At 34.5% G+C, this 26,651-nt stretch overlaps 2 protein-coding genes across 2 annotated transcripts in view; one reads left to right on the top strand and one right to left on the bottom strand.

Moving 5' to 3' along the window:
- Positions 1-25,625, bottom strand: part of LOC150105690 (uncharacterized) — a 124,525-nt gene extending 98,900 nt beyond the window's left edge. The window contains exon 1 of the mRNA XM_090394530.1: positions 25,408-25,625. The gene's annotated coding sequence lies outside the window, so the exon portion shown is untranslated. The remainder of the gene's footprint in view (positions 1-25,407) is intronic.
- Positions 1-26,651, top strand: part of LOC150105691 (uncharacterized) — a 139,980-nt gene that overhangs the window by 27,361 nt on the left and 85,968 nt on the right. The gene's annotated exons all lie outside the window — the stretch shown is intronic.

Consider the following 26,651-nt stretch of genomic DNA (forward strand, 5'->3'; position numbering starts at 1 on the left):
AAAAAAGTTTCCAGAAGGGAACACACACACACACTTGCGCGCGCGCGCGGAGAAAGAGATGGGCGGTTGAAATGGCTTGAAAAAGTTCCATGTGTGATCACTAGAGCAGCATTTCCGGACTATGTGAAAAATTAAATAAAAAATATAAATAAATAAAAATTAGCTTACCTAAGATGCAAATAGACTATACGTTTGCAATAACATTTCGTGGGTGGAAACCACATTAAAAAAATATTAGAAATCCACTATAATGACATGCTGTTTAGTTAATTTTGTGTTATCAAATGCATCGCTACACAGGAAAAGGAATTATGGTGACATAAATCAATGATTTTTTTTTAAGAATGAAAGAAAAAGAAAGAAAGTGTACGAATGTATTTTATTTTTGATAAGCTAACATATATCTTCTTATATTCTACAAATAGACCTGGTTCAAAATTTGCGAAATTTGAATATTGCAAAATTTTAAAAAATAAATATAAAATAAATGGAGCGAAAAATAAACTAAAAATCGAATTTTACAGCAGAACGTACGTATGCGAAAGTTCCGGTGGAACTGGCAATATTAGATAAGGTTCTTTGTATGTGTGTTGTGTGACACGGTTTCTTAATTAACCGCGGCAAGACGGGACTCTTAAAAAGAAAAGGGGAGGGGGAGAAAAACATCGAATAATAGAAGTACGAATAGGCTACAGATCCTGCAGCTTTTCTCGGTAATAACTTAATTGACAGAATCACTAAATTTGGTGGTGAATTCGCGGGCATGAGTAGCCAACAGTGGCAGTTTGTTTCATCATTTGGCCGCTAATTTTCCACTTTAAATTTCATAATATTCCTTAGACTACAAAATGAATATTCTTGTGTGCCTGACAGCTTTCTTAATTCAACCGAAGGCTAAACTTGTAATGCAGTATTTGATGTGTGATAATTTTTTATATTAATTATATTAATCAGATTTCTAATTCGTCATTCCATCACATAACTTCATTCGTGACTAATCATGACGATGACAAAATATGTTTAATTGAAAGTTTAAAATTTTTCCCATCGTGTATAGGTGTAATTGAATTGACATGAAAACTGTCGTATTGTTTAGAAGTTAATGATCCAACATAAGTAAATAAATATTTATCCATTATTTTGTTAAAGTTATTTTAATTATCAATTTTGCTGTCAATATTTAAATATTTAAATTCGTTTTATTTAGAATCATATTTTAGGATACGAACTATCAGTTTTCAAGACTAATAATTAAGACTAATAATACACTGTTTGAACTCTATTCTCAAAGTTTGTTTTCTCTCCATTATTCTTTCTTTTATAGAGGTTCATCAAGTGAAAACACATGCAAGATAACCTTAAAAAAAATAAAATAAAAAGTTTGATCAACCAACCAGAACGCTAAAGAGGAAATTGAAACCTTATATTTTTATCTCCAAGCTCAAGATTTTTATCGGAGCTCTTTTGATGTTTCTCGGGAATAATACCGTACACTAAACTGACTGGAAGAAGAAGGGGTCAAAGAGTCACTCGATTTACGAGCTTTATTTGAGCGCTTTTAGAAAGGAAAAAAAAAAACATTGAGAGTTTTTTCTTGTTTTTAATGTGTCGTGAGGAATTTACACGGGTTATTTGGTTATCAGCATTGTGAAGACTGTTGAATTATTAAAAACCGAAGTCCAAAATTCCTTTATTTTTCAGTTAATGAGTTACGTTCTCATTAAGAGTTTTTTTTTTTTTTTTAAGAAACTGTAGGAACGTATTTTATTACTGATATGTATATATCTTCTTATATTTTACAAATATTGGCCTAGTTCAGATTGCAGTGTACAGTATTACCGTTAGAGAGCGCAACCATAGCTTTTAAATACTATTCATGAAACAAAGTTTTTTTCCCCTTTACTTTTTCGTAAAGATTACATCTAAGTTTTACATATACAGCACCTTTCCTCGTGCTATTTCACGTTGTACAATAATTCTAATGGCATTCTTGCGCAACATGAATTACCTAAATACCAACGACCTTCCATGCTTTCCCACCCACTTGCTGCTATGAAAATGCCAAAGGCACACGACCTTGCATGTTTTTATTTGTGAGGAAAGTTCCTGCTTTTGCATAAATTACAGAAAAATAAATAAATAAACAGTAATTGATAATTCGCCGACAGGTATCACGAAGCATAAGGAAGAATGTGCTGTTTATAGCGTCTCCATTTGGGCATTAAATACATGTCGAAATCAATGCAAGGACGCCCTCTTTCGAGAGAGAGAGAGAAAGACTAGAAATTTCCATCGTAACAATTTGTGTATATTGTACTTAACAGTGATGAACTACGTTAACAAATATTACCGAACAAAACTACCGAGAAATAAGAAATATTATATTATAAAATTAGTATATTATAAATAACCAAGCTTATAAAATTACTTGGTAACCCTTATATTATAAAAGTTATATGTATTAAATTCTTTGCGTGCATAGCACTCAAATAGTTTTATACAATATGTATACTGGTATTAAGTAAACAGAGTTTGCGTGATCAAGCTAGTTTGACGATACGGTACACTTCCCGCTTTCTGTTTGTCCCTGTTTAATCTTTTTCAAGGGCTTTAAGTATAGAAGCTTACAATGGGATTCTTGGCCATCTACCAAGAATTTCGCTTTCAAAGGACAGATAATTCTTAATTGCTATTGTAACAATTTGCAGAAAAGGGCAGGGCAGAGGATGCACATTTTTCACAATCAGCTTTTCTCGTAAGCAGTATATTATAAAAGAATGCTAGTTCTCTAGCACGGAATAAATTTCACAATACTACAAAGGGGTAGGGGGAGCTATAGGTTTCTTTTAGAGGTTCCTTTATAAAAGCTTTAAATGAAACTATATTATAGCTCTTAGAGTTTGGTACGCTGGACGAATAGTAATGAAGTTGGAAGAAGATATCGGTCATTTTTTTTTTTTAAGTTTAAAATTATTTTGTCCCTGAATTCTGATATTTGCAATGCCCTATTTCCTGCAATAGCATCGATATCGCATATTTAATCGTTCTGATTATGATAAGTAGTTTATTTACTTCCTTATTTATTGAAGAAAAAAAACTTGATAAGGCTGATTTCGTATGCTTTTGAAATCAAGGGGAAATAAGAAAACTAGTCCATCATATCTTCCTGCTTCGCTATCTGTCTCTTGGTCATTTTAAAAGAGGTCGAATGTCTGGTTTTGAAGTTTACAGCACTAAATCCAAGGTGAACGGGTTGTTCTTTAAGTATGCTAGACAACTTTAGAAGAACTGTGTGCCTTCCAGGTGTGGTAGTTAATATGACTGTAACAATAATAAAATAAAGAGAACATATTGCAGGTAGGCGCACAAATAACGAAAATTGTGCACAGTTAGTCTTCTGATGCCCTTGAATGTAAGCAGGAAGAGTAATTATAATGAATTAGACCCTGCGCATCACTTGACAAGATTCTTTCAGAATTGGTCAGAAGGTTAAACAGAACAACAGAGGGAAATGTGTTATCTTCGAAAAATAAAAAATATTGTCCCCGTATCTGGTAAAACTATTCGAGCATGACCTAGTTTTGCTTCATTAGACCGTTCAGACGGCGTTTCTGCTTCTTTGTTAATACATTGAATGTTTGATGTGTGGAATAAGTAATGGTTTGTACGCTTGATTACGAAAGACCTTTATTGTTGTTGTTATTCAACCAGCTATTTCGCGGAAGCCGCGAGATGGCGCTGTTTAATAGCAAATTATTTCACTGCTTAGAACTCGAATGTTCTCATAATTCTGGAAATCTGCAATTGATAAGCGTGGTGTCTGTTTGTTGCCATGGCAATTCATCGACTCCGAAACGGCGTAATAATCAAGTATGTTAATATGGCTGCTTTGAAATCTTTCAGTACATGCATAATACAACTACATGTGGTCTAAAAAAAAAAAAAAATGCATAACAGAATCCCTTCCGTTATATAGATATATAATAATAATTGACTGACCTGCGTTAATAGTATCAAACCGCTTGGATGAAACAAAAACACAACCATTACCAAGAATATTGATTTTTAGCTGATAGCATTATTAGGATACTATTTCATCATAATAATCATATCATGCCTATCAAGGATTTAGGCCTAGAATGGCCTGTTCCGGCCTTAGAGGTCATCGTTGAATCTTTTAAGAGGACGGCCTGGTTTTCTTTTTCCTAATAGCTTGTACTTTAAGCCTTGTTTTGGTTATGTTAATAATATGTTGGTTAGGTTAACAATAAACTAGTTCAGGCAAATCTTATATATCTAAGCAAGTTTAAAACAAAATATTGTGATTTTGCAGACGGGATTAGCAAAGATATAGATTTTTTGCAGAATTCAACTGCTTTGTTTCCATTCTGTCTAGTAAACTAATTATCAACCCTAGCAACACTGAATACTTAAAGTCACCAGTTGAAAACTGGGGTTTAGGTAGTTTTGTAATAATTGTGGCAGTCATTTCTTCTACTTATCAAAAATATTTAAGTTAACGTATAATTTCTTTTACACTTAGTAAGCGATAAGTGGGATTCAACAGAAAACACCATTGGAATTTCTGCTTAATAAAATAATTTCCACCTTCGAAGGGTGAAAGACCATAGTTTAAAAAAAAAATTCTAAGTAAGTATTAACGAATTTTGTCTCTATTTTCTTATTTGCTTATTTAAGATATTCTTATACGCTACCTGAAACGGTATTTATCATTCAAATATGGGAAGCATGCTGCTTAACCTTTCTGTAACAAACTGCTGCTGTAATGTTTCTGATCGCTCAGAGCGTAACCTACTGTTTCATACAAACCCGATTAAGAGGACAAGGCCTAAGAAATCTGTTAGAGCTGTTTACCTAATTTGTGGAAGTCGACTTACGAAATCTGAAAGAAACTTCTCTGATTCTAAAAGTTTAGCTAAAGGGGAAAAAAAAAAAAAAGACAAAGTTCGGTCAATCGTCTTTCTCTCTCTCTCACACACACCGCTTCAAAGGAGCTGTTGATTCCATGCTATGCAATTATTTTATCTTTTTATTGACACACATTGGAGCCGGTAGATGGCTGTGACATTAAATTCGACTCTTATAGACAGCTTCACTTGATTAACTCGAAATATCTGTTTATTCCTTTACCATTTATTTGAAGCCAAACTTCTGGTATATTCTTGCGTATCTTCTAAACGGCCAGAACACAAATAGAAAATCTTCATATTTGTAAATGAAGAGAGGCAAAGTTGGGCTAGTGTTTCATTAATCACTACTCATGAGGTGCGTTACCAGATTTCATGAGCAATAGCAAGAATGACTGATCACATTAGCTACTAATGATTGCATCTGAACATTTCTTCATGGTATTAAATATTCACGAGAAGCAAACAGAAGTGTTTTTGCTGCAATACACGTTACAGTATGTATGCATCACGCGAATCATTTCCGATGTGCATGTTTAACGTTCCTTACCTTGTTTGTCAGCTGCACCTACGTAAACAAAGGCGAATGACACCCGAAGACGATACTTTGTCGTTCACAAACAACAGACGTCATACTTATTTGTTTACATTTAAGATATACGAATAAAACACGTCAGTAGGCAGTTTACAGTTTGATATTTGACCAAAACTCTAATCCTGTGGAAGAATGTTTTCTTAATCTTTACTTTCTAAAGAAAAAGTTAGACATTCTTACAGCTTACTATTGCATCCCGGTACGAACTGTAAAACCCTTAATTGAAGCTACAGCTGTCAAGGGATGCTGTCAAATATACACTCAAGTATATATAATTCTAAAACTGCGCAAAGTTAGTATTTTGTGCGTAGTTATGATCGTAACATACATCACAATTTCACAGTAAACAAACCAATTATATCAACATGTAAGGGAAAGAAAGAAAATAACAATTCTCATACATTTCCGAAAGAGCGGTTCTACGCAGTGTGGCGAAAATTGGAGTTGGTATACGAAATATCTTACCACTGAACTACTTAGCTCTATTTTGCAAACCATTCAACCGCGACTGTTAAGTAGTTAAAATCTATTGTCCCCTCGCAGCTGCGTTATGTAAAAGTTACCAGTCAAGCTACTAACAAATGTTTTGTCAATGATATTCACTAATTTATTCCAAGGAAAAAGAAAGAAAAGAAAACGACGGAAAAAACCCGGATTTTGGTTGGCACTGTGGTTTAGTGCCACGCCTATACCTGTCGTGCCAAATCAGGTTACGTCACTTTAAAAAAAAAAAAAAAAATCACTGCCGCAGATTCATATCACTACAACCCACGCCGGAAGTTTAGAACGATATCTTTATGAAATGAGTTTTTCATTGTTACTTGCTTGCATAGGGACAAGGTTAGATCTACGCCGTATAGTTAGTATGTTTTTAAAACTATCATAAATCGAACACATTTCTTACGTCTTCTGTTAATACCATCTGTTAACAACAAGATTAGTTAGACAACAATAACCTTAGCAAGATTACTTGCTTTGAGACTTAAATTTAAAGCACAATCCTCGGAGGAGACAAAATGCTATGAAGACTGCGGATGACTTGATTGGTTGAAATAAAGTGAAACAAAAGAAATAAACTCGAAATACAATTAAACAAACGTATTTTCCTCATTTAGCTATATAGCTGATCACTTTTAGGAAAATTAAAAGAAGGCACATCCTCCCCTTCTGCGATTCACTTTTAGGAAAACTAACAGAAAGAGGAAAGGCAATTTCGTGGCTTCCGTAATGCGGCACTGACTGCGTCGTAGCCTGACGACCTTTGACCTTTATATCCAAAAGTTATCTTGTACTGCAGAGAAGCGCGTCTTGCTCTCCTTTCATCTTCCCATCAACGTTATTATCCACAGCGTGGAGAACGGAAATGCATTTTTTATTTTTCTCTCTGACTCTTGCAACTTTAAACAGATAAAGCGTTTATTAGTATGCTACTGAGAATAGTTTGCGATAATTGTCCTTGAACTATTGACTTCGACCATCCCTTATGGCTACATTAAGTGCTGATAAACATTTAGATACTGCTCACTTCGCACACTAGAAAATTGCACTTTGGAGGAGAGGGGGGGGAGAACAAACATAACAGCTGAAACACTGAATGAAGTTGGGAATGCAGCTACTGAACTATGATATGAACCGGCTAACTGCATCCTTTATCAGCTTTTCTATCCTGTGAAAGGAGAGGAGACTACTAAGTAATTGTGATTTGAGTGTCACTGTAGATTTTTAGTTGTCAAAATGGAAGTTGCTATTGACAAATGGCACTGGACTTAGCAATTAGATAGTTCCATTAACTACCATTTTTGATCATCTTTTTTTTTTTTTTTACTTGTTTTCTTCTTCTTTCCCATTTTCTTTTCCTGACATTTCTGTGATGCAGTCATTCAAACACATGTCTCTAGCCCGGAAATACTTTTTTGGGAAGGATTCCAAGAACGTTTTTTTTTTAGTCATTTTTGAAATTAAGATAAATCGGCCAGTCTTTGGATGAGGTGGAACGGTTTCTATTCCCTCGGAACAGAAATGGATACTGTACCCCTCCCCCCCCCCATACACGCACACACAAACAAAAAAGATTATCCAAAACACGTGGGGGGAGATCAGATCAAGGTACTAGTTGCTGCAGTGCTAATCCAATAACCGTTTCTTGTATTATGTGAACAAAAAAAAAAAGTCCACTGGTTGATTCTGTGTAATTGGGTGGGGCCCTTTCAAGCACGGGAAAAGAAACGTTAACTAATGTGTCTTATACCAGCTTGGATTATCATGGTCAGTTGCAGCCCACAACGTACAGATCACGCCAAAATGTGAAGGTTGGCCTATTACAAAGCACAGCGAGAAGGCGTTGTAAATGCCTGATAAAATGTTAATAATACTAATGAAATTCGTGGAAGTTGCATTGAAGTTTAAAATAATCTGACAGGTTTTAGTATATAAAAAAGCTCTTTTTGCGTATAATTTCTTCTAGTTCTTCCAGGAAGAAAATATTTTTAATAACAGACTAACGGAAATAAAATCTCTCTTTATCACAAAGCACAAGTTCTTGATAAGTGAGCGTAGGTTTAGACGCAAAATAGACGCGTAATCAACGAGAGAAAAGATAAGCAGGTGTATATGTGTGAGAGAGAGAGAGAGAATGGAAAAAATGAACGAATGGACTGACAAAGAAAAGAAAACGCTAAACCTCACATATGCCGCTACAAGAAACCAAAGAGCACAGCTATCCAAATACCACCTTCCAGGCACTGCGATTGCTTTTCGAGGTCACCGACCCTTCCGCTTGTCCTATCCTTTCTGCCACCAGGTTAATGGTAAACAGGGTGCCCACGTGGAGTGCTGCGAACTGACCGCAGGGCATGTGGCAATACAGCTTTGGAAGTTTTCGCCTGGTTTGTGTTATCTGTACGTTGCAACCAATACACACACACGCGCGCACTACACAATAAGGTGTGAATATCTACTTCGAAGCCCCTGCATTACTTAGCAAAACAGGCAACGCTACATAATATCACATTCACAGGCTTGCGCCTTAAGGAGATATTAACCTGCTCCGGCAACCTCGCCTGCGGCAAGTTCCTGTTAACTGGGAGAAGACGAGTATGTTAGCCGCTGGACTCAGCACCTGTATATACACCAGTGGCCATCTCTGGTGGTGTTTCTTGTGAAAATTATACTCGTCTGAATGGCGTGCGTAGCTAGTAAGAAAAGTATGTACATTTTTTTTTTTTCCCCAGTGCGATTCACTATTGCAGCGATTGATGAGGGGTTTAAAACAAACACATCATGTCTATCCCGTCATGATTTTCTTAACAATGTTGCTGAAAAGTTATCAAAATGTTCGTAGATGGATTTTTTTTTAAAACTAAAAAAAAAAAGTCCGTTGGAGTATGGAATTAGTTAATTTCTCTTCAGGCAAAATTTCAAGTTTTATAGTTTGAAAATATTCCTACAATTCAGAAGAAAACTAAGGTTTATAAAAAAACCAATGATGATATACTTTAATAGTTAGATACATACAATGATGTCTCACAAGTTTGAATATATAGAGTTCATTCTATTGTTAGCTAAATTTTTGCCAGAAGGCATGATTCTACTATGGTATAATTACAAACAATGCGCAAAAATCTATACAATTCTTTGTTGCAAGAACTACACTTTTGTTACATGCAAAAGATCATTTGCACTACATATTAGAGGAAGTTGTGTGAAACATGCAATTGCATTGGAATAGAGAGGGGGGGGGCAAAATTTCCTTCTGCGTTTCTTCATCATCATAACAAGTGGCTCTTTGATTAAAGATTATCATTCGCGCTTTGAAAGTAATGAACCAGGAAGAGAAACTGAAAAGACTTGTAGGGAAAAGAAAAAAAAAGAAAAAAAACGTATTCTTGCGTGGATTTTGATTTATGTGGTTTACGTTGAAAAGTTGCGCAAGCGATTTAAACAAAATTGCGACGCAACATATTTTGACTTTCGTGATAAGTTAATAAAACACATACTTAAAGCCAAGAAAATCCCTGAAAATTGACTGCTAATAACAGCAAATTCATTCAGCATTACACTGTGAAGTAAACGTCGCTTTAATAGTAACTAATATGGCAATTTAAATATCGTAATTGTAGCAAATGAGTCAGTCTAAGAAAATTGCCGATTGCAGGATATATGGCATTTTTTTTTTTTAAATGTGGGAAAAATTAGTTTTAAGATATATATTTGATCTAAATACGTAAGTTATATCTTCATTAAACAAAGTAAATAAATTGCTTTTGTTAACACAGAAACGGGCCTTATTATCTGACTTGAAATAAGAACCATGAAATTAAACTACCCATTGGGTAGCGAGGGAAAAAAAAAAAAAACATTCGCACGACTGCGGTCATTTGTTTGCTCTTTTTTTTTTTTTTTTTCATTTAAGTAACAATATCGCAGTACTACTAGTACGTAACTTCTGCTGATGGTAATCACTTTAAAGTATATTAAGGAAAACTTAATTTACTCGGGTTTATTCTGAAGAAGAGCCTCACATTATGGAATAAATCAACGGTAATTAAAATTTCTTGGTTTAAATGACTTCAGAAAGATCAACATTAGATGTGAACTCAACTCCTGGGATGTGCTACTTATTGTATGCATGTAATCTACTATTATATCCGACTGAAAACATTAGCTGGCATGTTACACTCAAGTCATTGTCCTTCTATTGTCTCTGAGCTGCTATGCTAAGCTATTAGTGGCGTGCTCCGAATGCTAAAAAAACATTGTAATAAGGAAGGAGGTCTTCATTAAGGTAAAAGGGAAAAAAAATTCTCTGCGCATGTGTGCAAAGCAAATCTTTTTTATCACAATTACAAACACGAAAAAAATTCCTAGGGGAATTAAAGCCAAATAATTCGTTTTTTTATTGTGTTTGAGATATTCGATGCGTATGAATGTTCTTTGATAATAGCTGCTAAGCTTAACCTGTTCAGCTAAGGTCACCGGGAATGGATGTACACAATTATATCTCGTCACACCCTGGTGAATTAGTTGAATTTTTTTTTTTTCTCGGTGTTACAAATTACTCAGTCTACCTTTCTGGATGTACCAGATAAAAATCTGAGGTAAACAGAACACGACTGATAAACTGGTGTAAACCAAGAGTTTTGGGTTTATGATGTCATTTGTAAAACTATTCCGTGGTTTAACAATGATAAATGTCATGACACAAGGAAGTTAATGTAATATTGTGAAAATGGTAACGAACACGCATTCCAATAGTGTTTTTGCATTTTAACACAGCATAATGCATTGTGTACTTTGCGCTTTAATATATTTATCAGTTTATGTAACTAAAAAGAATAAACGATTTTATCATTGACAACGAAAACATGAAATTCATTTAACATATGCAAAACTATTATCAGTCAATGTAAAAAAGCAAAAAATGGAAAATAAATATAGATAATTGTCTAATAAGAATCCAAAACATATGTTATTCGTGTTCTTCTTCTATAAGGAGTAATGTTTCCCTTCACCTTTAATCTTGATCCTTTCTATCATATTTTTCTTTTGAAGCTTGTACCCTCCCCCCCCCCCGATTCATTACAAAACAGTGAAGCTGATAAATTAGAGCTTGATTAAAAGTAAACTAAAGTTTATAGCGGATGTTTCGCATCCTAAGTTTTCAGGATGCTTTCTGAACTTGTAAATAAACTTGACTTCCAGCATAACATCACTATCAAAACAATGTTTTAGATCCCTAACATCAATATTTTATATTCTAAATATTTGTACTAACTGCCGTTCCTTCTAAACATCGCATCCACGCATCTGCTAAAATGCACCCGTCATCCTCCACTTACAAAGTGCCAAAAAAAAAAAAATAATAATAATAATAAATAAAATAAAATACAAATAATAGTAATAAATAAAAAGTAAAATTAAAATAAAAAATAAAACGGTAATTAAAATCAATAGCTTGACTTCATCATTGTTTTAAGGGTTAATACATTTTAATTTCTAATCATTTTTTTTTTTTTTAATCGGTGATTTCCGTAGAGCAGATTTCCCAAGTTTAAATACACCACGCGATCCTGATTTACGCTCACGCACAGATCCCACACTTTAACCCTGCAGGCGTTCGAAACCGAAATCCTACGGAATAGGTTGGTTTCGTCCTGAGGGACAAAAAATTCGAGGTTTCGGGGTGAAAAAAACAGGTCTCATACCTCCGTAAGAGACCGGCTAACTCACCTTTAGTCGAAAGAAACCAGATAAGGGTTTCTCACGTCACTGACGACGATCGAACCAGGTCTTTCCGACCAAAGGGCTTCGTTTATACTGACTGAGGCTACGGAGGCTCTCATACCACGAAAACAAAAGGGAATATTGACACGTCATGTTATTTTTTATTATTGGCAAATTTTTAGGCATTCTTTATCAGTCAATTGATAACAGATAACGCCATAAAGGCACACCATGTCTGTATACAAAAGGCGTCTTCGCAATTTCCTATCTACTCTTTGATTATAAAATGGTATAAGAGATCACATTAAATATAAACGAGGTATTCACTTTAACCAGATTAAGCACTGCCATTTTAAAACCTGAAATGTATATGTGATGAATCCTTGAAAGTATCATGTAGTAATAATATAAAGATCTGATGTTAGCATGATACCAGAAAACTGCTGCTTCTAATTAATAACAATCAGTTAACTTATTTTATACCTTTTATTTCATACAGTGAGTGATAGCGTTGATAAACATTGAATAGCAAATATTTATTTATTGCTATTAATGATGAGTGAGTTTTAATGAGATTGCTGCGCAGTATATTTTTGACTTGAGATTTAATTCAGACAGATATTTTGATCTTCTAGTTTTAGTGTGCAGATATTCACTACCCTAAAGCAAATCAGTTTAACATTATCGCCATTGCTACGTCAAAAATATAGATCCGAGAAGAAATAGTTGCGGAAATCGTCATTCGCGAATGTTGGCGATTAACATGTACGCAGTTTATCCCACGATAGCGCTGTTTGTTTAATGGTGAGTGACTCTCAACCAGACTGCACTTCGAAATCTCCAACTTTTTATCGCTTAAAGTCAGTCATGTAAGACTTTAAAGTTTTTAATTAGGAGCTATTAGTAAGTTTATTTTCATTCGTGTACTGAATTTGCGTGAGATTCGTGATTGATAACGAACACCTGTTTATTCTACGCCTTCTTTTTTTTTTTATTGATCATAAGTGAACGACTTAAGAAGACTTCCTGATATTATTTTGCTCTTGGGATTCAATTAATACATTTTACAAAATCAAGTAAGGAAATGTTTCGTCTTGCTATACTGCTATAATATGATACTTTTTTTTTTTAAGCGAAACTATCAAATTCACTTTTGCAACATTGTTCAGTTTAAAAATGATCTATGAAGCCGTTTCGATTTAGCTCCTATATTACGTGATCATCTGCATGTAGCAGGATATGCAACGGAACTCCTTAGTGTCTTATTTCCTTCATTTTGCTATTTTAGGATTTCCTTTATGTAAGTGCCATAAAGTAGTGGTGAAAGAGTATCCTTTCTTGACTTCTGTATTGATGGAATTTTGCCTTCCATAAATTATTAGGGATAGGTTTACTGTAGATTACTTACTGCCTGTCGGTTTATTTGAGTCTAAAATGCTAATTAAAATAAACGCTAGTTATAATTTTTTTTTTAAAGGAGCATGCGTACAAATGCCAAATCTCTCCTTTAATTTATATTAATGGAAAAACAAAAGTTGTTCCCTTTTCTTCTGCCTGATCAGAATAACTCATTTACGTCGAGTTGATTATAATTATCATCAAAACTATCAGGCATCAATACAGCATATCTTCTGTCGATTGTGTCAGACTGATTTGTTTTGGGACGATTTTTGTAACGATAGCACTATATTCATTAAGTTTTCGTTATTACTACCTTCCTATCAACACTTTTTTTCTAAATGAATGGGATAGTTATCAGCACATTTCAGTCTTCTAAAGCATTCGTAACCTAATCAGCCTACTTAGATCTTGGTCTTTTTTATGCTCTCCTGGCGTCATATATTTGTTGTTGCTAATCTTAACTCTCCCTTTCTGTTCAGGTGACTATACCATCCTTAGAAATTAACTCTGGTCACACATTTCTGAATACTGACGACGATGTCAAGTTTATTTCGAATACGATTCTATCGTTGATGCTTCACCTGCTGATTTTTCTAAGAACTTTCATATCTGGTTTCTAGTTTTTTTCATCTAGTTTATTTCTAACCTACTCTTAGATCCATAAATTACAATTGGTGGGAACAATGTCCTACATATTGTTCCCACCAATTTTTCCCACGTAGCCTAGTTTAGTGTGGCTATGTAAATTGAAATGTAAAGTGTGTAAAATGTAAACTATGTAAAGTGTGGCTATGAAAATTATTCTATGTAAATTTGTTCATCTGGCTTCCCCACTATATCAGCTTTGCTTAATCTATTTCCAAATTTAATTTGTCATACTCACTAAAAATTCTGCTAAACAGCTGAAATATTTTACTTGTTCTATAGTTTCTTCATTGAGAACACGCCGTGTTCTGCTGGAATTATTACAGCAATTTTTCACTTTAATTAAAGAGTTGTGAAGACTTACAGTGGATTTACTTAAGAATATAACATCATCTTCGTTAAGTAAAGAGCTGAGTTGATTATCTCCGATTTGCTATCAGATTTAATGCTACTTCCCTTTATAATACGAAACACAGATTGTGTATACCAGTGGAAATAGCCTGCACCACTATCTTATATTTAATTTTACATTAGAATTGATACCTCTCTCAACTCTAACTGCTGACTTACAACGTAAATATAGACCTTATATTGTTCTGTACAATGTCCTATTTACAACATATAAATTCAGCATTTTGGACAGCTTTTCTCATGGCACTTTATCATATGCTTTTCCAGATCTACAAAAGTTAGATACTTACTATATTTCTGTGATTTCTTGACTGTTTATTTTAAAGTAAAAATCGGATTCTGACAACTCCCTGTTTGGCCTATATTTCTCTTCCAATATTTTTCTAGTCTCTTATCAAGTATGCTCGCATAAATATATTACCCGGATCACTGATTAGAGAAATTCTTCTGCAATTCTCCACTGTTTTTTTTTTTTTTTTTTTTTTCTAGATGGGTATTATGATAGCTCAGCTCTGAGCATCGGGAATTTAATCCTTCCGACGAGATCTTCAGAATTATGTAGCGTAGGCTCAGTAAAACTTTTATACCTATTTGCGCATTTCTGTTCCAGCATCTACTCCAGCTGCTTTTTTTTTATATTTCAGGTTTCTGGTGATTTTTCTACTCCAAGTATGGATTATGTATCCCCACTACATTGTTTTGAATATTTTCTACAACTCTTCCATCCCTGCTCATTTCATTTAAGCTATTAAAAATAAATAAATCATTACTTTATTATAAAATAATTATTAGGAAGAAAATCTCCAATGTTCCAAATAGTTTAACGTCCTCAGCTTGTCACACAATACTGTCTGGGCGTAGTTGGAAAGTCAATAGTATTGCGTCCTTTTGGTTGGAAATAGGTTCAAATCCCTTGTATGGCATGAGGAACCTTTATAAAGGCTTCATCGGTTGATATTGAAATAGTAGGTGTCATGCGGATGTGGCATGATTTTATCTCTTATCTTTAATAACTTTCCCATATCTTTAATAGTGTATACTGTGCTTGATGGAAATTATATATATATATATATATATATATATATATATATATATATATTGTTAATGTCATACTAAAGCGGCATATATCTATTAAACTTCTGACCTTTTCTGAGAATTAATAAAATCACTTTTAGATGCCACATTCATAATAAAAAGGATATTTGCGAAAATTCAGTCTATCTAAAAGAAGAAACTAGCAAAAACAGCCAATTGTTTATTCCAAATGGCAAAGAAAATGTTCTTGTAATAATGTGGGTATTCTTTTAAATCATTAACTACACTCTATGATTCATTTCCAAGAATGAATATCTATCCACATAACTCCCCTCTTACATGCTATCGTAATGACAACGCTGCTCAGTTTACTTAACTCGAGGGGCCTTTTTCTCACCCCAACGCGCCAGTCAGTCGGGCAAAGCAGTTGCCATATGCTTGCTGACTCAGCATCTCCAGGGATTTTGCGTTCCCTCATAATCATTTTCCCATATCTTTGTTAACTTTGTTTATCAAACCTGCTCAGCTTCGAGCTAATTAAAAAAGCACTTCATGAGAACAAGCGGGTGTTCGGAAATATGTCTTCAAGGTTATTTTATAACTAGAATGAATCACAACACTTCACATTAAGAGTAATCATTATTTCCTTGCAGCAGTATCTTTGAAGATATGTATATGGATGCGCGCATACGCACGTAAACACACACACACACACACACACACTTCGGTACGGATAACTTTAAAATGCGTAAATGTTAGTTGGCATTCATACTTTTGCTTATAACAAACGCAAAAAAATTCTTTAAATCATAACTAAAGATTATTATATTCAGATCCTACATGAGCATAATACGTTCCCCTCATCACCTAACATTATTGGCAGTAGTGTGTAGGGGTATTTCGCATGTCCTTGAATATGAACAGAATATTGGCATTCTAGGAAACATTAGCCATCTGTTAGAAAGTTCAAAAACACTTTGTCTTCTTCGAATTATGGATACCGCTCGATTCTTAGATCGTCTGTTTACTGTCGAGTGCCGTTTTGAATGAAATTTTCCATAACGGAAGGAAGAGCAGAGAAAATTCTATATACATACTGATATTGTAACTATACCTAGATTCGGATATAAAAATAAAATAAATAAATAAAAAATAAATTGAGGACATTCAGACTATCCCCTGACTTCCCGGAAACGCATTCATCGGCTGACAACAATAGCCCGTATGGCGTCACGCTCGTCACACAGATATCAAAACCCCCCACATAGACACTGGATAATGTGCGAATTACTAAGGTCAGTCACATTGATAATTCCACCTCATAGAGATTTTAGTATTTTTATAGACGCTGCTCTTTTTCTAAGAGAGAAAAACAGAGATTATTAATCCCAAGAGGTGATCGTAATTATATATCTATTTGTAAGAGAACGTGTCCAAGCAATCAGGCTGTTGGTCTATGAACAGTTCTAGTGTGGGCAACTTTGTACTTAAACACCACTAACAATTAGCCGATTTTATTTTATTTTTCTTAATTTTCTGATGATTTTTATGTTAATATTTTTGAAATATGTAGAATTATAAATGTTTCTTGCTTGGTAAATAAGTTTTGTCCAGTCTGATACAGATCCTAACTTGGGTTATAAAACACGACCCTTTCATTATAATATTTTAAAAATGGTCTATCGAGCATTCTTACCAAAGCCGATGAATTCTGTGTGTGTGTGTGTGTGTGTGTGTGTGTGTGTGTGTGTGTGTGTGTGTGTGCGCGTATATATGTACGTACAAGCGGCGCGCTATCAAAGACGTCAGATGCTCTGTTTATTAGTGCAACCTCTGGCTTCACAGACAAGACGTACAGATATTTGACCCAAATTCACTAAATATATGTTAATTTGTTGGACAGCAAAGTCTTCTACATGTAAATGTATGTTCTTCACGCCACTGTCTCTGTTTTATGCTTACCCACACCGTGTACTGCAGGTTTTCGAAACAATATCCTACGGAATAGGGTGGTTAATCTATTCCCGTAGTATCCTATATCTGTATATTGCGCATGTTCTTTTGATTGCTTGTTTCGCCGGATGAAAAACCTTCCACTTCCGTATGAAGCCGTCTAATTCACCTGCAGATGAAAAGTCCTGATAAAGGTTATTCGGATCCTGGTTCTTAGCCAGGATCCGAACCCAACTGTTTCCAATTAAAGGGAATCGTTGAAACTGACTGAGCTACGGAACTTTATAATATTGAGAAAACATACAAAAATAATTAGAAAGGATATGAAAATATATGAATCTGTATATAATTATCGCTTGCCCTAAACGCATGTTTAGGAAGAAAGCCAACGAAAACGAAGGCTTCATTCATGCTTAGCACTATTATACGTACTTCTATTTTTCTCTGTATTTATACAAAAAAGTTTTTTTTTTAGATGAATGCAGCTTGAACATACTACTTTTACATTTGTATCAATAGATGCATTCTTATTTTCAAGAAAAATACGTTAACTTATAATCTGTAATGCAACATTTATTTATTTTTAATCTCCCAAAACAGTCATAGTACATACAACAATCATAATTCGTATATATACCGGCGCCATAGTTACTTCTAATTAATTTATTCAAAACAGCATGTTGAATAATTTAAAATATTTCAATCATAGCATGCACCTTTAAACCTTTCATATTGTAATAACATTGCAATTCGAAAATTAAATGAGAATTTCAGTTTAAGTACGAAAAAAAATAATAATGTACTAACAGAACAACAAAACTGGCACTGCCTAAGAATATGGTACACAGATATATTTGTGACTCATTTTCTGCTGTTGTGACTTTTCACAAGAAACTTAGCCGGCAAATAAATAAATATTTCATCTTTGGAAAAAAATCAATGCCTTCACAGCAGGAGATCAAATAAAATATTCCTTTGGGCATTACAGAAATGTACGTACAAGAGAAAGTCTTAGTCATAAACATCCTTAACCACATAAAGTTATGTCTGCCAGAGGGTATTAAACTCTTCTGGTGCCATAGATAGGAACTCGATGTGAATTTGTTACAGTAGACGTCTCCATGCTATAGATGCTTAGCTCTCTCTCTTCTTTTCCTACTGTACTCAAAGCATGCTATCCAATAATTTAAAGTCAAGCGAGGAACTCAAGAGTACAAGTAATGTCCCACTACCATCGTTTAGGCACTATTATTTCCACCAGGATAGTCTAGGTGTGGTTTGGCTGCTCGAGTACACGCATATCTTTGCATCTGACGCCATAATCAGCGTATTTTGCAATCACTATCAGAGTACTGAAACATACTTAGCACGCGCTAGGCATCTATCCCCCCCCCCCCCCGCCGCCGCCTACTCTCCAGGTCTTCAGACAGGAAGAAAGATCGTGAGGTGAAGAAGGCGCAGGTGTCAGCAAACGCCAGACGTCAATTACCATGGTAACGTCCGCCTTCCTACCTTTTTGGTCCTTGGGCAAGGTCACTCCAATAAAGGGATATTTTAACGACAAGGACACAGTCGTGACGGGATGAGAAAGTTAAGTACGGGCTATTTTGTCATCAGCAACTAAAAATATTCGTGTGATTGTGAAGGAATTCGGGTTGTGTACATTTAGATGGAAGATTGCGCCCGGATTAGGTTTTAGATACCCTGCAACCAGACCTTCCCAAAAAATACATCTCGAAGCTTAATCTTGACGATTTGAAGCATTACTGAATTGAGAAATTATACAAGCTATAATCACCTCCTTAGCGTATCGTTCTATTTGTAGCAACTTGCGTAAAGTAAAAAAAAAAAAAAAGGCGGAGAGAGAATATTGAGAAATTTGCTTTCATTGTTAACTGTGTGGCTAATGAACCCAATCCATAAGTCCGAAATGTTGCATTTCTAGTATTATTTCACGCATGCGTAGCTACCGAAGCTCTTAACACGTGTCTCTGACAATAACAATGGTGTTTAGTTACGATAAATGGCCCTTGCCAAAACTTGACGGAACAACCTTTCTATAAAATTGTTCGTACATGAAAAATAACGTTTTCCGAAAGTATTATCTACCCAGGAAATCATTCGATATGTTCTAGTTATTTCGACATTTTTTTTCCACATCAACTTTTATTCATTTGCTTGGAGCAGTTTGTTATTTTTATAGCTTTCTATCATGCTGCAAAGATTTTACTTTTGTAATCAATATAACAGAACAGATCTGTTGCACCTGTTTCGTGAAGCATGGTATTTGTAAAAACCACGTGACAGTAGTTCATTTACAAAACTTCGTGTAATGTTAATCTTGGAACAGTAGATATACTAAAAAATGACAAAAGTCGCTTCTATTATTGCGTCAGTTTTTTCTAACCGATGCACGCTTTTTTCTGCTGGTTAATTATCACTTGCTAATGCATAGTCACCGGCTTAAACATGCTGATAACAGCAATTAAAATTCTCCAATCTGCAGATACTAAATAGGTGTATCAGCGATCAAAAAATGTCGATCATCATACCGAAATTCTAGGTGTATTATTGAAGAAAAATACGTTCATTTACAAAAGGATAATAAATAAGTGGAATTTTTGCTAAAAATGTTTTAAGGAGAACACTGTCAGCCTATATTACATTGCACATTTGTAAAAGATCCTTAGAATTGCAGATAGCGTGCATGCAAACATTCACTAAACAAATGAGCATGCCCATAAAGAAAGAATCCGACCTTTCTCAATGGATTTTTATAACCGACTAAACTCTATTTACATATCTTATCTCGTGTAAAATTTATCTTTTTATGGTAGGCATATCTGTATGGTTTAATCCTAGGTGTTCAAACAGTGGTTACATCACATGTCATGCGCAGTCCAGTTCCAAACGTGCACCTGTTTGTGTTTTTCTGTTTTTTTTATGGAACGTGTTTCACCAAGTTAAATGCATTCAGAATAAATCAATACTTGTGAGATTCGTTTTTAATTTTTTTTTTCACGACTTTACAAACATTTTAAGACTGTTCACTTGACTAGTGTAATTTAAGTTTACTTTATTTATTTTTCGGACGCACTAACATTGAACAGTGTTTGTATCTAGTGAAAGCAATACGATCTGCTTGACTCTCCCACTCCTAGGGGGTCCCCCTAGTCAACAAAAAAAAAAAAAAAAAAAAAAAATTCACGGCTATTGCTGTACATAAGACATGACAGTGTGATAACCTTACAGGCGATTTCCTCAAGATATTCTTACAAACACGGCTATGGGAAAAACAAATGCAAGATGAAGGCAACAGATTTATGAAACCATGCATCGGTTGAAGAAAAAAAAGTTACTGAGCAAGCACAAAGAGGCCCACCAACGAGATAAAAAAAAAAAGGAAATTGGCGCCTTCGAGGCATATTCGTGACTTTTCTGCTCAAGAGAGAGAGTAATGGTGATAGTAGAAAGAAAAAAAGAAACTGGTTCTGCTTTACTTCCCCCCCCCCTTTTCAAATAATAGGCATAAAATATTGCGAGTTGGTTGCAGAATAACATATACTGGGTAGATTTCTTTTTGTAACATTATTCCAGTTCAAAATGGGCTGCTGTTGTAATATACACGTATTAAATTCATGTTTCAGTATTTGACATAAATTGGTTTTATAATATAAGGAGAAAGCCCATGTGCTGTACTTCAATCTATGACTTACAGTACCTCTCGCTGCCCTTTGCCATTTGGTGACAATGTTCTCAGCTACAAAACTACTGCGGTGTCTAAGGAGACGATACCGCACAAACTCCGCGATGTTTGGGGGGGGGGGGAATTGAGTGCACAGCAGGTCTAATGAAAGCACTCAGAGCCCCCCCCCCATCGAAAGCGCTTTGCGGCGGGAGGGGTAGTAAGAGGGGCTAAAAAAATCGTAGTTACGTCGATGCGGCCAAAAGTAGTGCAGTACAGCTTTCGTTGGGAAAATGTTGAAGTTCCAAATATGTTTAAGGTATCTTTATTCAATGTTTCATATTTAAATACACTTATTTCATTCGCTGTCTGTTTGAAAAAAAAAAAAAAAAAAAAAAGAACATCTGAATTGAACTGAAGGTTTTTTAACAATTGTCACAACGCTGAAACGTCTATTATAACCTCAGTTTTATCTAAAACGCAACAAACGTACATTTAGTGGAAAACGTAGTTGATTTCGGTGCGCAACGATGTAGAAACAGAGATACTGTATTATAGAATGTAGCTAATTGAGCATAATATGCTGTCTTCTGTTGACAATGGTTAAAACTCTTTGGATGGAAGGGGACGATACAATTTTTGTGATATGTTTTGCGGAGAGGAACGTGATGGGTATAAAAACTCCAAAAATATTTGTATATAATTAATTTACAGTTGATCTGTAACGTAAGCAGTTCTGAAAGTAAAACAAGGATTGTGCAAATAACGATGGCTTGTCTTACACTTTGTTACTTTTTTTTTTAAAATTTAATTGCTTACATATTGTAGTAGAGCGAATATAACTACTCTTCGTTATAAAATCACGTGATGCCTTTAAGCTTTCAAATACCTTCATTTCCTCCATCACGTCTATACTGTTGTTTTTGTGAAGCATATAAACCGTTGGCAAATTATTTGTTGCATATCTTTATGACAATGTGTTCCATTTTACAATGGAACTTATGCTATGTATAGAAAGTAGACTTTGCCGGTATTAACCCAAGCATGAGCCATTCGATTTGATGCGTGTTTTTCTTCAATAACTAACAGGTTTTTATTTATTTTTCTTTTTTTTATTCCCGGAAGTTTCAAACCTTCACAGTTTAAAGTAGGCATGACGAAAAGATTGAGTAAACAGGAAGATGCTAGCTAATAATGAAGTTGATTAATGTGAGAACTCTGTAACGCTTCTTATTTTATTCTCGTGTTTTTTTGTTTTTTTTTTCGTGTCCAATATCATGTGAAATCATCCAACAGTGTCCATTGTACTGCAGTGGCAAACGGTTTGTTTAAATTAACACAATGTCCATTGTCGTTGCTTGCGAGTTATTTATTTACTACACAAAAGCATTAAGCGTAACAATGCTCGAGCAGGTTACAAACGAGGAAACAAATGGCGCGCGCTATACTTCATCTGTTTTCGTAACCGGTGTTCAATTCATTTTCGATAGAATGAACAGGTTCTTTGAAGGTCAATCGGATATGAGTTCGTTAACAACACAACTAATATTTTCGTTGATATAATCTATTCTTCATGGAACATTTTATGGATGAGTTGCCATAAAGTCAACCGATAATTGATTTTTGTCAACTGTACATCAGACAAAAAAACAGGGTGTGTGACAAAAACTGCAACGTACTTCCTCGTTCTTTCCTTTTAACTCTAGACACGATAATTAGGCTTCGCTCATAGACTTTATCTTTTACCACCTGTTGGCAGCATTTGACGAAAAACCAGCTTTTACGTAGAAGGGGAAGCGTGGAAAAAAGGGGAGAGGGAAAGGATTGAATACAAGCTGAAGTTGTGTAGCCAGCCATGTTTAAGTAATTAAGTGGTCACTGCGGCACTCGTTACACGCCAGAAACATTGACCCCGCTAGAACAATGGGATAGCTAACAAGCACATACAGTACTAGATCTACTATACCCGGCGCTCGTTTGTCGAGGTACTGAAAAGTCTTCAGATTGGGATCTGTAGGCTGCTCCGTTGCGAGGTAATACCTAGACCGGAAGAAGATGGGGACACACACACTCATCGCATTGTACCTAACAGTACTGGGGTCACAAAACTCGTACTATAGTTAGCGGAAGAGGAGAAATTAAAACACGCATACACACACTGGTGTGCTTACAGTTTGTGTTATTATATCGTTGATGCTATATGGAAAGGTGGTGAATCCATTTGTTTTCAAAGTGGACTGAAAGTTTAGTTATACGAATATCAGATTCTTTGTACGTCTTTGAGATCATAATACGCCATTATCAAAGTGGTACTACTGTATATTTGCTAACTGTTGACGATTTGATTGCATCCATAGGATCAGATCGACTCAAAATTCCTAGAAGTTCTAGTTCTTTAGTTCTAAAAGAATTGCCTTAGTCAAACAAATTTTGTTTACGAAAAAAAAAAGCGTTGTTGATGGTGGCGCATATGAGGAATCGTCCTGCGATAATTATTAAAAGGGGAAAAAAAAAATTCGAATAAGTGTGTAATAACTGGATGTTCCTTCTAGGTGCGTGGCTGAACTCTGGGAGTTGTTAGAAATTCGAAATATTTAGGTCAGTACTTCCAGTTTAATAACGTTAAGATGGTAAAAAAGAAACAAAATGCAATCTGACAACTAATCTACACATAGCGAACGTAACATTTGGGACAAAAGCAAGTTGTTTGGCCAGAAATACAACATTTTACTAAGCGTGTAATATCTTACGTAACAAACACAATATTATGTGAACTTTAAAATCACGTAATAGAAAAAATAATATGATAGCTGCCTTTTTTTATTAATTATATAACCGTAGATTATATGCTATATAGTAGAACACTACAACGACTCTTTCTCTGCACCTCCGATATCCAAACATAAATATTCATTTCGTTAAGGTTATAATGGTTTGTTTGCTTCATCCGTAATTAAAAGGAAGTATGAAATCTTTTCAAGGATAATTGTTTTAGTTAATATATTTTAATGTTTTGTTTCTTTGCACATAATCATTCGCTTTCTGCCTCTGTCAAATGCCATTATAACCTTAACGAAATGAATATTTATATGTTTGGATAGCGGAGGTGCAGAGAAAGAGTCATTGTTTGGTAGTCCTCTATGTTAATATGTAACGCTACTGGTAAATTTATAGAGCTATGTTACTATACGTATCGAGCCATTGGTCTATCGATTTATGTATCATCAAAATGCTTTTACTATTATTATATTTTTGTCTTTTCTAATCTTAAATATTTTTGGAACTTATTATAATCAGAATTCCAAAATCCTTATGTAAAATGTAGTATTGTTAATAATGCATTTCAATTCTTAAAACAAAATTAAAAGATAAAATTTTTTATGAACTATAATGCCATATTCAAAACGTTAGCAAAAATCCAAAATTAACTTGCATTCGTTCATAGATAAATCAAATAGGGATTTATTTAACTATAACGTGTTAATAGATCATTTTATTGCTTTGCATGCAAAAAAATGAAATAATATCGTTGTAATCTACTTTCATATATATATATAAAAAAAGAAAAAAGTGTATTATATCACTACAGTCAAAACAAAATTCTAGGGTTTGAGGCTAAGTCAAATGGCATATTTCTTAGTGGTTCAGCGATGGATAAAATTAGTGAAAAATTTCCTTAACATGAGACGCTTGTTAATGATCTTTTGACAGTATTAAATTTTTTTGAAGTCTTATTACACTTTCCGAAATAAAAAATATATTAACTTTTACTTTTTTTTTTGAACGAAATAATCGTTGTGATGAATTCCCTCCCCCATATTTGGATACCAGAGGCTTATGATAAATGACACTTTTAGAATGAAAACAAAGACATCCTACAGTAAGATTACAAAGTAGGAAATAGTAACTACTAGGAAAGAAAAAGAGGAAGAAAAAAATAGAGGTCTAAAGTTATATGAACAATACAAAATAGCTGTAATGATTTCTCTATCTACAGATACAGTATTGTACATTATTATTGTTGTCTGCTATGGTATTGGCTTCGTGACCTGCACGTACAAGTTGCGTAATTCATGAAGCATGGGGGAATACCAAATCGATATGCAGCTAATCCCCCCTCCCCCCCTTTCACACACGTCCAGTTGTCTTTGTTTGTAAACATTAAATCATATCCTGGGATATCACGGGAATACTCACTGATTAATACCACAGCTAAAAGACAATACAATCTAATCACATAACTGTTTCCTGTCTTGTACTTACTGTCCGTACAATCATCGAATATTGATAACTCCAATGTATTCCACTTACAAGTTGCACCCACATTCGATATGGAGAGTCGCGTCCGGGTCACGTATTAGAACATGGCGTGTGAGAGTCTAGCCGATCAATAACAGGGCCAAGCATCTAGCTGGGAGGTAGTGGCTACGAGGTCTATTGCTTGGATGACTTACAGCATCCGGAGAGGGTTGCCAGGATACGTTAACATTACAAAAAAGTACACAACAAAAAATAAGTTTAATTTTACTCACCACCTCTTAACTGGTTAGTCCACTGGGATTCCTGGCACATTTCATGCTGTCATTTCCACAGCACTTTTAGATCATCAATAAATTTTAGACGCGGGAGCTTTTTTAAATCAATACTTTTATCACAGTCAAACAAAACACGAGTTACGGCTCGTACACTGACAGACGCGAAAAACCAGCGTCCGTTACAAGTTGCTTATAGAGTCAAGCTACCCCCATCAGCTGCCTAGGTTACTCATCTAGACCAGCTGCTCTCTCAGCCACATTTCAGCATGGCCGACCTCGCCAGCCAACCAGACTTGCAATGCAGGCTGTGAGGAAGCTGGCCTGAGCTTCGCGAAACAACGCACGCTAGAGGGCACAACTGCTGATAGCATGGCAAACGGGGCGAGGTAACTAGAAAGAGTGAGAGGTCGATGTACAAATCCTAAGGAAAGAGATTGATGACAGTGGGCATTAAACACGTACGGTTAACTAACGCTGCATATATGAACTTAACAAATTAATACGTTTAATGAAGCAAACATGATTTAGATCGAGATCATATTAATTATATTAAAAATATACTAATTTTTTATTTTTAACAGTTCGATGTGGTACATTACTTTTCATTGCTTTTATGAACTATTTGATTGTACACTATTTCATGTATCTTATTCTGAAGATGGGAATCTAATTTGTTTAAGGACAACCACTTGGTTTCGTTTCTTCTTATTATTATTGTTCCTGCACGACGCAATGGAACATATAACCATCTTTTAATCCTAAACACCAGACTGGAATATAAATATCTCACTAAGTAGCTAACTGTGTCATTTAGTAGCCACGAAAAACATATCAGAATATTAATTTCAATAATTGATTATCAGCTAAATCAGTATTTATTATCCTTTAAATAGTTGAGGTATATTAATTGAACTTTCACTTTTTTATTTATAGTATTTATAAATTTGTACATCGGCCTTGAATATAATAATTTTTATTATGTAATATAATAAAATAATTATTATATTTAAGGCAAATGTACAAATTTATAAATAAAATTGTATTAGAAATATTAAATTCACTTATAAATTTTAATATTACTCACTTATCATTTACAACTAATTTATTTATAAATTATTTTTATTAATTTACAAGTTATGATTATTTATAAATACAGATACTTTTGCCCGGAATATTTATATAATTTTATTTAATTATATTTTACATTATTTATAGTATTTATATAATCGTTCATTATTTAT

Source organism: Typopeltis vanoorti, chromosome 6 (genome assembly GCF_054136105.1).
Source record: "Typopeltis vanoorti isolate ZY-2024b chromosome 6, IOZ_Tvanoo_1.0, whole genome shotgun sequence".
NCBI classification, from domain to species: Eukaryota; Metazoa; Arthropoda; class Arachnida; order Uropygi; family Thelyphonidae; genus Typopeltis; species Typopeltis vanoorti.